The 17,821-nt window shown below is 48.6% G+C and overlaps 1 protein-coding gene across 1 annotated transcript in view; it reads left to right on the plus strand.

Moving 5' to 3' along the window:
• Positions 1-16,706: 16,706 nt before the first annotated feature.
• Positions 16,707-17,821, plus strand: part of LOC141192468 (uncharacterized) — a 46,574-nt gene continuing 45,459 nt past the window's right edge. The window contains exon 1 of the mRNA XM_073662009.1: positions 16,707-16,780. The gene's annotated coding sequence lies outside the window, so the exon portion shown is untranslated. The remainder of the gene's footprint in view (positions 16,781-17,821) is intronic.

Consider the following 17,821-nt stretch of genomic DNA (forward strand, 5'->3'; position numbering starts at 1 on the left):
ATAGTGTCTCCCTGATTTTTCAGACACAAATATATCTGTTGAAAATAGTCTGGTGTAGGCCAGAGAGACAGAAGTGTGCTTTTGCTGTTCCACGGTAAAAAATCTCTATTATCCTGCTTTTTGCATTTTTTGCTGTAAAAAAAATAGTGTCTCCCTGATTTTTCAGACACAAATATATCTGTTGAAAAAAGTCTGGTGTAGGCCCGAGAAATACAAGTGTGGTTTTGCAGTTCCACGGTACAAACCTCTGTATTATCCACTTTTGGGCCATTTGTATCTAAAAAAAACAGTTTGAGTGTGTCGCTCACTGTTCAGCCGCAAATATATATATATTTTAAAAAGCCTGGTATACACCAGTAAATTATTACTGTGGTTTTGATGTTCCACGGTAAAACATCTCTATTATCCTGTTTTGGGCATTTTTTGCTTTATAAAAATAATAATAGTGTCTCCCTGATTTTTCAGACACAAATATATCTGTTGAAAATAGTCTGGTGTAGGCCAGAGAGACAGAAGTGTGCTTTTGCTGTTCCACGGTAAAAAATCTCTATTATCCTGCTTTTTGCATTTTTTGCTGCAAAAAAAAAAATAGTGTCTCCCTAATTTTTCAGACACAAATATATCTGTTGAAAATAGTCTGGTGTAGGCCCGAGAAATACAAGTGTGGTTTTGCAGTTCCACGGTACAAACCTCTGTATTATCCACTTTTGGGCCATTTGTATCTAAAAAAAACAGTTTCAGTGTGTCGCTCACTGTTCAGCCGCAAATATATATATATTTTAAAAAGCCTGGTATACACCAGTAAATTATTACTGTGGTTTTGATGTTCCACGGTAAAACATCTCTATTATTCTGTTTTTGGCATTTTTTGCTGTATAAAAATAATAATAGTGTCTCCCTGATTTTTCAGACACAAATATATCTGTTGAAAATAGTCTGGTGTAGGCCTGAGAAATACAAGTGTGGTTTTGCAGTTCCACGGTACAAACCTCTGTATTATCCACTTTTGGGCCATTTGTATCTAAAAAAAACAGTTTGAGTGTGTCGCTCACTGTTCAGCCGCAAATATATATATATTTTAAAAAGCCTGGTATACACCAGTAAATTATAACTGTGGTTTTGCTGTTCCACGGTAAAAAAATCTCTATTATTCAGGTTTTGGTAGTTTTTTCCGTAAAGAAAAACAGTAGTGTCTCCTGACTGTTGTGACACAAAAATATATCTGTTGAAAATAGTCTTGTGTAGGCCCGACATCCCAGTGTGGTTTCGCAGTTCCATGGGTCAAATCGCTGTACTATCCAGTTTTGGGCCTTTGGTATCTAAAAAAAAAAGCAATTTGAGTGTGTCGCTCACTGTTCAGCCGCAAATATCTCTATTTAAAAAAGTGTGGTATACCCCAGTAAACAATAACTGTGGTTTTCCTCTTCCACGGTTCTAATCTACTCTTTATTACCCTTTTTCCATTGATAGTGCAAGTGTAAGCTATTTTATTTCATTTACAATGGGCAAGGCGCGTGGCAAGGGACGTGGAAGTGGACGTTCTGGTGATGGTTCGTGCAGAGGACGGGGCCGTGGCCAATGTGAAAATGTGCCACAACCAACAGCCACATCTTCTCGCTCCCACTTCTTGACCGAATTACTAGGGAAGCACAGAACAACACCAGTATTGAGAACTGATCAGTGTGAACAGGTTATTAATTGGATAGCAGACAATACTTCCAGTTACCTGGGCACCACCACCTCCGGTCTGTCTTCCACACGGTCAACTCTTAGTAGCCGTGAGTCTCGACCGCATACTCCTCCTCACCCTGATGCTCCTTCCTCCCACCATGCCGAGTGTCGTCAGACAGCAAGTGATCCCACACTTGGACACTCTGAAGAGCTCTTCACTGGTCCATTTCCATATTTTGGCCCCTCGCCTGATACGCTTGAAGTGGTGGAAGAGGAGATCCCATGTTGCGATGCCCAAATATTTGAACAGCCACGGCCACAGGAAGTCGACGTTGGCAATCTGTCACAAGAGGTGGACGATGACGAGACACAATTGCCAGGAAGTGAGGAGGAAGATCGTGGTGCGCAAGTGGAAGAGGAGGAGGTGGTGGATGATCTAGTAACTGACCCAACGTGGAAGGAGGACATGCAGAGTGAGGCCAGCAGCACACAGGGGGAGGGAGGCAGAGTACCTCAACAGGCAGGAAGAAGCAGTGTGGTGGCCGCAGACAGAAGGCAGGCAACCGTTCCCCGTAACACCAACATGAGGGACGTTGCCAGTACAAGCGGTAGGTCTTCCAGAGTCTGGAATTTTTTTAAAGACTCTGCTGATAACCCCAAAAAGGCCATATGTTCCACCTGCCATGCCAGCATCAGCAGGGGTGACAAAACTACCAGCCTGACCACCACCAGCATGATCAGGCACATGGCAGCAAAGCACCCGACTTTGTGGGGCGAAACCCAGGGTCCACGACCAGTGTCAGCGGGTGTCACCACTGCTTCTTCCACTGTTGTGCGTGCAATAGAACCCCCTGTTGTGTGTGCAAGGCAATCCCCTGTCCATACTGCATGTAAAGATGCCCCCTCCTCTCAGTCTTCACTTGTTATGGCAGTTTCTCAAGAAACAGCATCAACGTCCACGTCCACGTCCCACCGCAGCGTTCAATTGTCCATATCCCAGACCTTTGAACGAAAGCGGAAATTCGCAGCTAACGCCCCACAGGCCACAGTCCTAAATTCGCACATTTCACGACTGCTTGCATTGGAAATGCTGCCTTTTAGGCTGGTGGAGACGGAATCCTTCCGCAATCTTATGGCGGTGGCCGTCCCTCGGTACTCGGTCCCCAGCCGACACTATTTTGCCCGGTGTGCCATCCCCGCACTACACAAGCACGTGTCCCAAAGCATCTGCCGTGCCCTCAACAACGCAGTTACTGGGAGAGTCCACCTGACAACAGACACGTGGACAAGTGCTTGTGGCCAGGGATGGTACATCTCTCTGACGGCACACTGGGTAAACATAGTGGAAGCCGGGACCCAGTCGGACCTTGGGACGGAACACATCCTCCCCACACCGAGGATTGCGGGCCCTATGTCAGTCAGAGTTGCCCCCACAGTGTACAGCTCCTGCGCATCCTCCTCCTCCTCATGTTCAGCCTCCATCTCAGATATCACCACATCAGTTACAAGCTGGAAGCATTGCAGTACAGCCTCCGCCAAGCGGCAACAGGCAGATCTGTGGCTGAGACCGCTGAACCTACATCCCGGCATGGTCGTGTGTGACAATGGCCGTAACCTGGTGGCGGCTCTGAGGCGAGGTGAGATCACACACGTACCATGCCTGGCTCATGTGCTTAACCTCGTGGTTCAGCGGTTTCTTAAATCGTACCCCGAGTTGCCAGATCTGCTCGTGAAAGTACGCCGCCTGTCAGCTCATTTTCGCAAGTCGGCTACAGCTTCCGCCGCCCTTGCTGTGTTGCAGCAGCGTTTGCAGCTTCCGGCACACCGACTGGTGTGTGATGTCCCCACACGTTGGAACTCTACCCTCCACATGTTGCAAAGGATTTGTGAGCAGAAGAGAGCAGTTGTGGAGTACCAGCTGCAACAAGGCCGTCGATATTCAGGTCAGACTCCACACATAAGACCTCAGGAGTGGACCTGGATGTCTGACCTATGTACCATCCTGACAAACTTTGAGGAGGCCACCAAGATGGTGAGTGGTGATGACGCCATCATTAGTGTCAGCATCCCACTTGTCTGTCTTTTGCAACGCTCTCTGCAGAGAATTAAAGAGGAGTCATTGCAGCCAGAGTATGATGAGATGGATCAAGAAGCCGTAGCGGGCGATTACACACAGCCCAGCCTCATCTCATCCCAACGTGCATTGGGGGACAATGAGGGAGAGGAGGAGGAGGAGGAGGAGGAGGAAGAACAGGAGCTGCTATCATACGTTGTAGACGGTAGTACCTGTACAAGTGTCATACCGTCGGTTCAGCGTGGGTGGCCTGAGGACACGGGGGAGGAGGAAGAGGTGGAGGAGGAGGAGAGCATGGTCAGTCGTCATCTTGGTGAGGACACGGAAATCTTGCCCGTTACCAGTCTGGCACGCATGGCTGACTTTATGTTACGCTGCCTTAACCATGACCCTCGCGTTGTCAAAATGTTGGGTGACAGTCATTACTGGTTGGTGACACTTGTAGACCCCCGCTACAAGGAGAACTTTCACTCTCTTATTCCTGAGGTGGAGAGGTCTACAAAAATGGGGCAATACCAGAAGGCCCTTGCTGCAGAACTCTTAAAAAAATTCCCATCTGAACACGCTAGCGGCAGAGGTCACAGTTCATTGCCCAACCAAGGTGTACAGGCGAGAGAGATGCAACTCCAATCCAGCAGAGGCAGGGGAACACTGTCAACGTTCTGGGACAGTTTTCTGACACCCGCCCAGCTTACAGGCCCTGAGGCGCGGGGTACTCTCACAAGGAGTGGAAAGTTTCAAAAGATGGTGAGGGAGTACCTTGCCGATCGTACCAGCGTCCTCCGTGATTCCTCTGTGCCTTTTAATTATTGGGTATCCAAGCTGGACACTTGGAATGAACTCGCTCTGTATGCCTTGGACGTCCTGGCCTGCCCTGCCGCTAGCGTGTTATCGGAGTGTGTTTTTAGTGCCGCTGGGGGAATTATAACTGATAAGCGCACTCGCCTGTCAACTGACAATGCTGACAAGCTGACCCTTATCAAAATGAACAAGGGCTGGATTGGGCCAGACTTCTCATCACCACCAAATGACAGCAGAGTAACATAAAGTCAAATCCACTGTTTTATTTCGGGAGGTGTATTCACATGCACCGCTTCACACCCACACATGGGTATACGCTTCCCCGTTTCGGCTGTTTAATCTTCTTCTCCTTATCCTCAGCCTCCACCACCACTATACCACCAGGGTGCCAGCATTGCAAGTTCCTCCGTCCTAATTTTTGGCAGCTTTTGCTGGGAAAGCATAAGCAAATACTATGGGAGACCCACTCCCCAATAATGGGACTTATGTTTGTAATATGCTGTACTGCATGGCTCTTGTAAGGGGCATTGCAAGTTGCTCCGTCCTAATTTTTGGCAGCTTTTGCTGGGAAAGCATAAGCAAATACTATGGGAGACCCACTCCCCAATAATGGGACTTATGTTTGTAATATGCTGTACTGCATGGCTCTTGTAAGGGGCATTGCAAGTTGCTCCGTCCTAATTTTTGGCAGCTTTTGCTGGGAAAGCATAAGCAAATACTATGGGAGACCCACTCCCCAATAATGGGACTTATGTTTGTAATATGCTGTACTGCATGGCTCTTGTAAGGGGCATTGCAAGTTGCTCCGTCCTAATTTTTGGCAGCTTTTGCTTGCAAGGCATAAGCAAATACTATGGGACACCCACTCCCCAATAATGGGACTTATGTTTGTAATATGCTGTACTGCATGTGACGCGCCCCCTGGGCCGTGTGTACACGTGTGTGGGATACCCGGTGCCGGGTCTCTGGGGTCTGTAGTCTCCGTGGCGGTGACCCGGTCCCGTGGCTCAGGCTGGTCAAACCAGTGGCAATCTTTCTTAGGTTTTGAGGTTAATTGTCCGACTGCGCCACCCGTGGATTGCGGTCAGGGAGTACCACCGCTGCGAGGCAGACTGCTGAGGCTGGTGTTGTGTGCGCAGCATAAAATGGGATAACTCCCCTCGGGAGGAGTATAGCCTCAGGGCAGTGAGTGTGGATGATGGGGGTGATGGTGCACGAGCGCAGCAGGAATGACTCAGAGTCTTTGCAGTGCAGTTCAGGTTCTTTACTGATGATTATAAGGTAGACCCTCCTGGGAGTACTGGCTAGCATAAGAGGCCTGGTCAGTCTGTGAGCAAGCAGGAGTTCCCCTGGCCAGGTGGAGTTGTAGGCCTCCCCATCTGTCTGCACTCTTCCTGGCTACCTTGCTGTAAGAGGGTAGAAGTAGCCCATGTCCCTGAGTGTACAGTGTAGTGCTCACCCGTATGGCTGGTGACTTGGGGCCTTCTGTTAGCCTCCGCTCCACGACGGCGGTGCTGGTCCCTTGCTTGTGACTGAGCCTCCGGGCTTCTATGGCCAGAGGACCTGAAATCCCCTGCCGGCTGGTTTCTGCTGCTCGATATATAAGTCCTCACAGCTTCGGACTCCTGTGTCCTGTTCCTATTGTCTTCTGCCAGGGCGAGCTCTGCTCAGCTTCCAGCCCCTCGTCTTTGGCTCCTAGCTCCTACAGAGCTCCTTGCTGTTACTTTCCCTTGCTCTCACTCTGACTCTGACTGTTCTCTGACTCACTCAACCCCACCCCATATCCAGTTTATAAGGGCAGAATTCTCCCCTCCCAGGACTGGGGCAGGAGGATGTTGCATGTTTAAGGGATCCTGACCAGGAAACCTCCCACTTGCTCTCCGACGTAATCTCTATTACTGTGGTGACCAGACCCCTGGGGTGCCACACATGGCTCTTGTAAGGGGCATTGCAGTACCTCATAATTTTTGGAAAGCATTCCATTCACTGCTTAGGCCAACAGTGCACAGGAGACCCAGTTGCTATAAATGGAAAAAAAGGTTTAGTTAACGCCCTCTGACCTCCATGTCATTTCCAAGGGGCATTGGAGTGCCTCGAAATTTTTGGTAAGCATTGCACTCACTGTATGCCCTATAACTGTGTAGCCGAACCGCTCCTTTTGTTACAGAAACATATCCTACAAGACATATCTGGTTGACTGGCCTGATATTGATGTGAATGGTCCCTGTTCCTCCTGCTCTTTCTCCTTTGCCACTACCTCATCCATCATTTATCACCTGAAGCTTTGTTTTAACGGGAGTCATAGAACTTGGATAGTAGCAGGAAAACATCCAGCAATCCTCGGAGGAGGTAGGATATGCGCCAAAACGCTGACCTCCTCAGGCCTAGCCGCTACTACATACATGCGCTTGCATTACAACAAAACAAAGCAGATGCTAACTTCTATCATCCTCATCATGCTCCTCACCTTGGCACTCTCAACTCCCCTGATGGAGAAGCCAGGGCCCACCGGAGGAGTCAGATAGTCCGGTGGGCTCGGCCAATGCTGCCCTAAAGCAGGCCAGGCTAAGAAAAGTATGGGAAAGGTTACCGGTACAAATAGGGGTGGCTGGGGACCGAGTATGGACATCCGGCCACCCCCTGGAGGCTGGGGAGCAAGCGGGGACACCCGGCCACCAGGCGGCTGGGGACTGAGTATGGATACCAGGCCACCGACACAGCCATGGCGTGGTGGCCAGATTCCGCCTCCACATGCCTAAAAGGCCCAATTTAAAGTGCAAGCAAGCAAGCAGTATGGTATTGCAGCCTGGGGGTGGGTGGGTGGCAGGCTGCATACTTGCGCTTGCATTGCAAGGAATGGGAGAGGTACAATTGAACACTGCCCTGGGACAAGGACTTGAATGGGGATAGTTGCAAGTCTGCAACGACAGGTGCAAGGTGGGAGGCATCTTCGCATGTACCATGAACAGGGGTTTGGCATGCACACACTACAGCGGAATAGGCTCTCCTTCCCACTAAATGCACTGGGGAGGGCACAGGTAATGTTTTGGTATACGCGCTTAATCTTATGTATAAGGCACACCAGGACAAATAGGGGCGGCTGGGGACTGAGTATGGATACCTCGCTGCCGAAGCAGCCATGAGGTAGTGGCCAGCTTCGGCCTCCTCTAAACTAAAAGGCCCCATTTCAAGTGCAAGCTAGCAGTATGAATTGCAGTCTGGGGGTGGGTGGGTGGCAGGCTGCACACTTACACTTGCATTAAAAGAAAGCATCTGCTATGTTAACTTCTGTCATCATCATCATGCTCCTCACCTTGGCACTCTCAACTCCACCGATGGAGAAGTCAGGGCCCACCGGAGGAGTCTGGTTCTCTGGTGGGCTCGTCCAATGCTGCCTAAAGCAGGCCGGGCTAAGAAAAGTGTGTGGGGGGATGTTCCAAGGAGAAATGGGGGCGGCTGGGGACTGTTTATGGACACCCGACTGACCCCAGGCGGCTGGGGACCGTGTGGACACTCAGCCGCGGGGCGGCTGGGGACTGAGTATGGAAACCCGGCCGCCGGGCGGCTAGGGACTGAGTATGGATTCCAGGCCGCCAACACAGCCATGACGTGGTGGCCAGATTCCGCCTCCACATGCCTAAAAGGCCCAATTTCAAGTTCAAGAAAGCAAGCAGTATGGTATTGCAGCCTGGGGGTGGGTGGGTGGCAGGCTGCATACTTGCGCTTGTATTGCAAGGAATGGGGGAGGTACAATTGAACACTGCCCTGGGACTAGAACTTGCATGGGGATAGTTGCAAGTCTGCATCTTCTGATGCTGCAAGGATCACTTATGATGGGCACACTTTTAGACAGTGACCTGGGAGTCAGAGATGCTTCCAGGGGTCTTCCCCATGCTGTTCCCATGTCTTTTCAGCACTTTATGCATGTGTCACACAGCACATGGCCAGATAAGGTTGTAAAATGTTAAAATGACATTTCCCGTTGAATGCATTTGTCATAGTTGAAAGCAATACAAAAGTGCAAAGACGCATAAAAAATGCTACTTGTGAACATAGCCGAAGGTGTGGAGGAGTATTTTTGTTTTTGCTCATTTATTTTAACTTATACACAAGTCTTTTCCCTGGAAAGGATGTTCCTTAACATATTTCACAGGAAAAAAGTTTCACTTTCGTTTTATTGTGAGCCTGTAAAAGTGGCTTAATACCTCTGACCACGTTGTTGACAGCAGTGACCTGGGGGTCAGAAATGCTTCCTGGGGCGATCCCCATGCTGTCCCCATGTCATTTGAGCACTGTCACTATCGTTTTGGGCACTTGTTAGGCTTTTAAAAGACTGCCGGGGGTGCCACCGCAAAAATGCTCGAGTCTCCCATAGACTAACATTGGGCTCGTTGCTCGGGTCGAGCACCCGAGTATCACGGCGAGCTCGGCCCGAGCTTCGAGCACCCGAGCATTTTAGTGCTCGCTCAACACTAGTAATAACCTGTCTTGGTATTGCAGACCCCCCAGTCCTCTAATAACCTTGGTCGCTCTTCTCTGCACCCGCTCTAGTTCAGCTATGTCTTTCTTATACACCGGAGACCAGAACTGTACACAGTATTCTAAGTGTGGTCGCACTAATGACTTGTATAGAGGTAAAATTATGTTCTCCTCATGAGCATCTATGCCTCTTTTAATGCATCCCATTATTTTATTTGCCTTTGTAGCAGCAGCCTGACACTGGCCACTAAACGTGAGCTTGTCGTCCACCAATACACCCAAGGTCTTTTTCAGTTACAGTTTTGCCCAGTGTTTTACAATTAAGCATATAATTATACATTTTATTTCCTCTGCCCAAGTGCATTACATTACATTTATCCCCATTAAAGCTCATTTGCCATTTATCAGCCCAAGCTTCTAGTTTACATAGATCCTCCTGTAATATAAAATTGTCCTCCTCTGTATTGATTACCCTGCAGAGTTTAGTGTCATCTGCAAATATTGAAATAATACTCTGTATGCCCCCTACAAGGTCATTAATAAATATGTTAAAAAGAAGGGGGCCCAATACTGACCCCTGTGGTACCCCACTGTTAACTGAGACCCAGTCTGAGTGTTTTCCATTAATAACCACCCTTTGTTTCTTATCACTGAGCCAATTCTTAACACACATACATATATTTTCCCCTATCCCCATTGTTCTCATTTTATGTATCAACCTTTTGTTTGGAACCATATCAAAAGCTTTTGAAAAGTCCATATACACAACATCCACTGCATTTCCTTGGTCCAGTCCAGAACTTGCCTCCTCATAAAAACTGATCAGATTAGTTTGACAGGAACGGTCCCTCGTAAACCCATGTTGATATTGTGTCATGAGGTTATTCTTCTTCAGATACTCTAGTATAGCATCTCTTAGGAAACCCTCCAGGATTTTACCCACAGTAGAGGTTAAGCTTACCGGCCTATAATTTCCAAGTTCAGTTTTTGCCCCCTTTTTGAATATTGGCACCACATTTGCTATACGCCAGTCCTGTGGTACAGACCCTGTTATTATGGAATCTTTAAAGTTTAAAAATAATGGTCTATCTATGACGTTACTTAATTCCTGCAGTACTCGCGGGTGTATCCCATCCGGGCCCGGGGATTTGTCAACTTTAGTGATTTTTAGACGCCGCCGTACTTCCTGCTGGGTTAAGCAAGTGACATTTAATGGAGAATTTTTGTTATCACTAATCATGTTTTCTGTCATGCGATTTTCTTGTGTAAATACGGTTGAAAAAAAATCATTTAGCATATTGGCTTTTTCCTCATCCTCATCCACCATTTCACCCAGACTATTTTTAAGGGGGCCAACACTATCATTTTTTAGTTTTTTACTATTTATGTAGTTAAAGAATATTTTGGGGTTATTTTTACTTTCTCTGGCAATGATTCTCTCTGCCTCAATCTTTGCTGCCTTGATTTGGTTTTTACAGAATTTATTTAATTTTCTATATTTATTTAATGCCTCATCACTATCTACTTGCTTTAGTTCTCTAAATGCTTTCTTTTTGTCACATATTGCAACCCTTACAGCTCTATTTAGCCATAGTGGTTTCCTCCTATTTCTAGCATGTTTATTCCCATAGGGTATATATTGTGCACAGGTCCTATTCAGGATGTTAATAAATGTCTCCCATTTGCTTTGTGTAGCTTTATGTCTCAGGATATCGTCCCAGTTTATTGCACTAAGATCATCTCTCAACCGTTGGAAATTTGCCTTCCTGAAGTTTAGTGTCCTTGTAACCCCTCTACTACACATCTTATTAAAGGTTACATGAAAACGTATTATTTTGTGATCACTATTACCTAAGTGACCCCCAACTCGTATATTTGATATGCGGTCTGGCCTATTGGTTAATATTAGGTCTATCAGTGCACCCCTTCTTGTTGGGTCCTGAACCAGTTGTGAAAGGTAATTGTCTCTCATAGTTGTCAAAAACCTATTACCTTTGCTTGAACTACATGTTTCTTCCCCCCAATGTATTTCAGGGTAGTTGAAGTCTCCCATAATAATGACTTCTCCTTGAGTCGCTGCTTCATCTATTTGCTTTTATGAGGATATTCTCCGCTACTTCCATTATTTTTGGAGACTTATAACAAACCCCTATCAGTAATTTATTATTTTTTCCCCCTCCCCTTATCTCCACCCACAGGGACTCTACATTTTCATTAGATTCACGTATATCCTCCCGCAAGATGGGTTTTAAGGATGATTTTACATATAAACACCCCCCCCCCCCCTCGCTTGTTTGTACGGTCATTTCTGAACAGACTATAGCCCTGTAAATTAACTGCCCAGTCATGGCTCTCGTCCAGCCACGTCTCAGATATCCCTACCATGTCATAATTATTTTCCAACAAAATTAATTCTAATTCCTCCATTTTGTTGGTGAGGCTTCTGGCATTAGTGTACATGCATTTTATGTATCTCTCTGTACCTCTATTCCTTCTTACTTTATAGACTGTTCTAACCCCACCCCCAATTTCTTTATTTGTGCCCAGGTCACGATCTGCACTATCTTCCCCACCTATAAAATTAATACCCTCCCCCCAATCCCTAGTTTAAACACTCCTCCAACCTTCTAGCCAATATCTCCCCCAGCACAGCTGCACCCTCCCCATTGAGGTGCAGCCGGTCCCTAGCGTAGAGTCTGTAGCCAACTGAGAAGTCGGCCCAGTTCTCCAGGAACCCAAATCCCTCCTTCCTACACCAGTACATGAGCCACTTATTTATCTCCCTAATCTCCCGTTGCCTCTCTGGCGTGGCACGTGGTACCGGTAGTATTTCAGAGAATACCACCTTGGAGGTCCTTGCTTTCAGCTTGCAGCCTAATTCCCTGAAATCATCTTTAAGGACCTTCCACCTACCTCTAACTTTGTCATTTGTGCCAATGTGCACCATGACCGCTGGGTCCTCACCAGCCCCTCCCAGTAATCTGTCAACCCGATCAGCGATGTGCCGGACTAGGCAGGTAGGCAGCACACTGTTCGACGATCCCTGTCTCTGTGACAGATTGCCCTATCTGTTCCCCTAATAATTGAGTCCCCCACTACCAGCACCTGCCTGGCCTGCCATGCTCTCCTATTTCCCTCTTTACTGGAGCTGACACTCCTCCGGCTTTCAGGGGACATGCCTTGCTGCAGCAGTGCTACCCCTGTACCGTCACTCCCCTCATCTGCCAACTTTGCAAACTTATTGGGGTGTGACAGATCAGGACTAGCCTCCCTGGCACTCTTCCCTCTACCCCCCCTTCTAACTGTCACCCAATTAACGGCCTCACTGTCCTGCAGCTCCCGACTACCACCCTCCCCCACATCTACCCCAGTGAGCTGCTGCTCAGTGAGCAGCAGACTTCTTTCCATATTGTCAATGGATCTCAGTGTTGCCAGATGCTCATTTAGATCCAGTACCTGGGCTTCCAAACGCACAACGTGCACACATCTCGCACAGCAGTATGCAACCCCGACCGGCTGTTCAAGGATTGCATACATGTGGCAAGATGTACACTGGATAGCATTGTCAATAATGGAGCTCATTTCCTAATGGGGATTGCAATAGACAGAATGTTAAGTAAAAAGAAAAGTAAAGAATGAATAAAATACAGACAGCAATTAAGTCCAAAGTCCTCCCTTCCAAACTCCCTGAATCCAAAGTCACTGAAAAGCAAGTCACACACTTACTTTCATTCGCACTTACGCTCCGGTCACACTCAGCTCGTTCACACTCGCAAACTAAGAGATTTAAAGAGCTTCCCCCCCCCCCCTTTTCCAGCAATGCACCCAATGCACCCTCGTGTCTCCACACTATTTATTTCAAAATGTTTATGAATTTCTCTATAAAATGCTCTATGACAATGATTATATAATGTACATTGTGGACCATTCAGCCTCAGATGCAGAGTGTGAACATTGCCAAAAACCTTTATTGTACATTTAACTGAAATAAATGATACAATTCATCAGAAATGTTAACCATTTAGACGGTTTTCCAAAGTTCCTGATATATATGAACAAAATGTAAATGTTGATTGATAAGCCATGAATTCAGCGGGTCGGTCCTGAGGGAACTTACATCCCATGTAGGAATTCAGGGGATCTGGGAAGGGATTTCACACCATATGAACAACACCGGATGGAATGGGACAGATAACCCGGCACCCAGACTGGAAAAGATCCATACGCTGGTTTTCTTCGATGCCGATATGAAAGAAATAAAAACAAATATTTTCTAACATGTTTCTATTTTTTTTTATAAATATTTGATATTAACCCCATTATCACCTTGGGTTTCTCCATTTTTGCATTTTCGTTTCTCGCTCCCCTTTTTCCCAGAGCCGTAAAGTTTTTTTATTTTTCCGTCAATATGGCCATGTGAGGGCTTGTTTTTTTGCGGGACGAGTTTTACTATTGAACGACACCATTGGTTTTACCATACTGTGTACTGGAAAATGGGAAAAAAAGTTCACATTTTCCAAGACCCGGAGCGTCTTCATTTTTCGCTCTCTGGGGCCGGGTGAAGGCTTATTTTTTGCATGTCGAGCTGATGTTTTTACTGATACCATTTTGGGGGTAGATATGTTGTTTTGATCGCCCATTATTGCATTTTATTACAATGTTGATACCAAATATGTGTATGTGATTTTTTTGTTATTGTTTTATTTTGAATGGGGCAAAAGGGGGGGATTTAAACGTTTATATTTTTTAATATTTTTATAAACATTTTTTTTTTTACTTTTCACTTGCTTCAATAATCTCCATGGGAAACTAAAAGCTGCGATCATCAGATCACCTGTGTGTAGCAGAAATGCTCACTGGCTATGAGAGCCGACCGCTGGGCTCATAGCAATCTGGCAATGACAACCGCAGGGGTCTCCTGGAAACCCCGGGTTATCATGCCAACCCATCGGCGATCCGCAGTCATGTGATATGGGTGGTGATGAGTGGGACTTATGACGTCCTTCCGCCGTGGCCATGTTAAAGAGATTGACAGAAGCATTTAACGTGTTAGCAGCTGAGGGTGGATTGCGATTTTTCTCAGGAGTGGAAGCCAAAACCAGGTGAGGAACAATCAGAGAAAAGGTATAATAGAAACAAGTCACCAATTCTGCATTTATCACCCACTCCTGGTTTTGGCTCCCACCCCTGAGAAAATACTGACCAAATACTGATAGTGGGTCTGTGGCCTTTTGTAGACTTCTGAAGATAAAGCATCTTCAGCCTCGGCTCTTTACTTCCTACAGACAAAATGGTGGGAAAACGAAACACTTTTTATAATCAGTTATTTTTTATTACAGTTTTATTTAAAATGAAATTACAGTAAAATGTCCCCAATCCCTTTTCCTCCATCTCCCAATCCATAATGCTGGGGTAAGATTATCTCTACAGAGACCCCTGTACAGGAATATTAGGGCTCCAGCGACATCACATCTATTATACAGAGAATAGCGCTATCTCCATAGCTCTGTACACAAGGACATAGAGATCAGACAAGGTCCTCATATTCAGGCAGCTTCTATTTTACTCCAACCCTCTTTATAAGAACAAGATCAGAGTCTCATTATACCGAGCAGAGAAGCTCCAGGGACAAAGACCCTGTCTGCTCCTAACACGCCGGGGGTCCGGAGTATCCAGCCACGGGGCCCGGATTCTCTCATTTGTGGCCCCAGCGTTTCTTATAGAATAAATCCCTTTCTCATCCAGTCCTGTAGTAATGACTTTGTTATCAGGTTTTGTAGGAGGGTTCGTCTGACTCCATCTTATGTTATCAATATCTGTGCGAGAAACAGGAGACGTCCGAGCGCAGTTTTACTGAGGGTCCAGTGTCAGATAAAGAGCCGCGGTGTCTGCGACCGAACCTGGGAGTATACAGCTGTATACAGTGTACACACACGGCTCCGTACACCTCGTACACACATGGCTCCGCTCCGTACACCTCATACACGCGCGGCTCCGCTCCGTACACCACGTACACGCGCGGCTCCTCTCCGTACACCTCGTACACACATGGCTCCGCTCCGTACGCCTCGTACATGCGCGGCTCCGCTCCGTACACCACGTACACGCGCGGCTCCTCTCCGTACACCTCGTACACGCGCGGCTCCGCTCCGTACACCTCGTACACACGCGGCTCCGCTCCGTACACCTCGTACACACGCGGCTCCGCTCCGTACACCTCGTACACACGCGGCTCCGCTCCGTACACCTCGTACACACGCGGCTCCGCTCCGTACACCTCGTACACACGCGGCTCCGCTCCGTACACCTCGTACACACGCGACTCCGCTCCGTACACCTCGTACACACGAGGCTCCGCTCCGTACACCTCGTACACACGCGGCTCCGCTCCGTACACCTCGTACACACGCGGCTCCGCTCCGTACACCACGTACACACGAGGCTCCGCTCCGTACACCTCGTACACACACGGCTCTGCTCCGTACACCTCGTACACATGAGGCTCCGCTCCGTACACCTCGTACACACACGGCTCCGCTCCGTACACCTCGTACACACGTGGCTCTGCTCCGTACACCTCGTACACACGCGGCTCTGCTCCGTACACCTCGTACACACGCGGCTCCGCTCCGTACACCTCGTACACACGCGGCTCCGCTCCGTACACCTCGTACACACGCGGCTCTGCTCCGTACACCTCGTACACACGCGACTCTGCTCCGTACACCTCGTACACATGAGGCTCCGCTCCGTACACCTCGTACACACACGGCTCCGCTCCGTACACCTCGTACACACGTGGCTCTGCTCCGTACACCTCGTACACACGCGGCTCTGCTCCGTACACCTCGTACACACGCGGCTCTGCTCCGTACACCTCGTACACACGCGGCACCGCTCCGTACACCTCGTACACACGCGGCTCTGCTCCGTACACCTCGTACACACGCGGCTCTGCTCCGTACACCTCGTACACACGCGGCACCGCTCCGTACACCTCGTACACACGCGGCTCCGCTCCGTACACCTCGTACACACGCGGCTCTGCTCCGTACACCTCGTACACACGCGACTCTGCTCCGTACACCTCGTACACACGCGGCTCCGCTCCGTACACCTCGTACACACGCGGCTCTGCTCCGTACACCTCGTACACACGGCTCTGCTCCGTACACCTCGTACACACACGGCTCTGCTCCGTACACCTCGTACACACGCGGCTCCGCTCCGTACACCTCGTACACACGCGGCTCCGCTCCGTACACCTCGTACACACGCGGCTCTGCTCCGTACACCTCGTACACACACGGCTCCGCTCCGTACACCTCGTACACGCGCGGCTCTGCTCCGTACACCTCGTACACACACGGCTCCGCTCCGTACACCTCGTACACACGCGGCTCTGCTCCGTACACCTCGTACACACGCGGCTCTGCTCCGTACGCCTCGTACACACGCGGCTCTGCTCCGTACACCTCGTACACACGCGGCTCTGCTCCGTACACCTCGTACACACGCGGCTCCGCTCCGTACGCCTCGTACACACGCGGCTCTGCTACATCCACACTGTAAACGCCTCCTGACCCCACACATAAACTTCAGCTCATCCAGCACCATGACAACCAGCACAGCAGAGTCCTGCATCCACTGAGGCCCCTGATCATGTGACCCCTGACTCCTCCCCTCCTGTGACCTCATCACAGCTCCTGTGCGCACAGAGCAGCCATATATGTGGTGGTGGCTCTGCAGGTGGAGGTATGTGGAGACCCCATTACTGGGCGCAGGGGGCATTAACCCCTTCAGCACGGAGGCTCTTTTGGGGTCTTGTGTTGCCCCTTTATAAGAATCATAAGGTTTTTGTTCTGTTTCCTGTAATAGATACATACGACCCAACTATGGAGACAGGAAGGGAGGAAACGTATTGTTCTCATAGTACAGGACCCCTTTACTGGCCCCACAGTGTAATGCCCCCATTATACCCCTTATGCAGGATGTATGATGCCCCCACACAGTGTAATGCCCCCATTATGCCCCTTATGCAGGATGTATGATGCCCCCACACAGTGTATGCCCCCATTATGCCCCTTATACAGTATGTATGATGCCTCCACACAGTGTATGCCCCCATTATGCCCCTTATACAGTATGTATGATGCCTCCACACAGTGTAATGCCCCCATTATACCCCTTATGCAGTATGTATGATGCCCCCACACAGTGTAATGCCCCCATTATGCCCCTCATGCAGTATGTATGATGCCCCCACAGTGTAATGCCCCGTTATGCCCCTTATACAGTATGTATGATGCCCCCACACAGTGTAATGCCCCCATTATGCCCCTTATGCAGGATGTATGATGCCCCCACACAGTGTAATGCCCCCATTATGCCCCTTATACAGTATGTATGATGCCCCCACACAGTGTAATGCCCCCATTATGCCCCTTATACAGGATGTATGATGCCCCACAGTGTAATGCCCCTTATGCAGGATGTATGATGCCCCCCACAGTGTTATGCCCCCATTATGCCCCTTATGCAATATGTATGATGCCCCCGCACAGTGTAATGCCCCCATTATGCCTCTTATACAGTATGTATGATGCCCCCCACAGTGTAATGCCCCCATTATGCCCCTTATGCAGGATGTATGATGTCACCACACAGTGTAATGCCCCCATTATGCCCCTTATGCAGGATGTATGTTGCCCCACACAGTGTAATGCCCCCATTATGCCCCTTATGCAGTATGTATGATGCCCCCATTATGCCCCTTATGCAGTATGTATGATGCCC

Source organism: Phyllobates terribilis, unplaced genomic scaffold (genome assembly GCF_046119375.1).
Source record: "Phyllobates terribilis strain yellow unplaced genomic scaffold, ASM4611937v1 Scaffold_61__1_contigs__length_8056638, whole genome shotgun sequence".
In the NCBI taxonomy this organism is placed as follows: Eukaryota; Metazoa; Chordata; class Amphibia; order Anura; family Dendrobatidae; genus Phyllobates; species Phyllobates terribilis.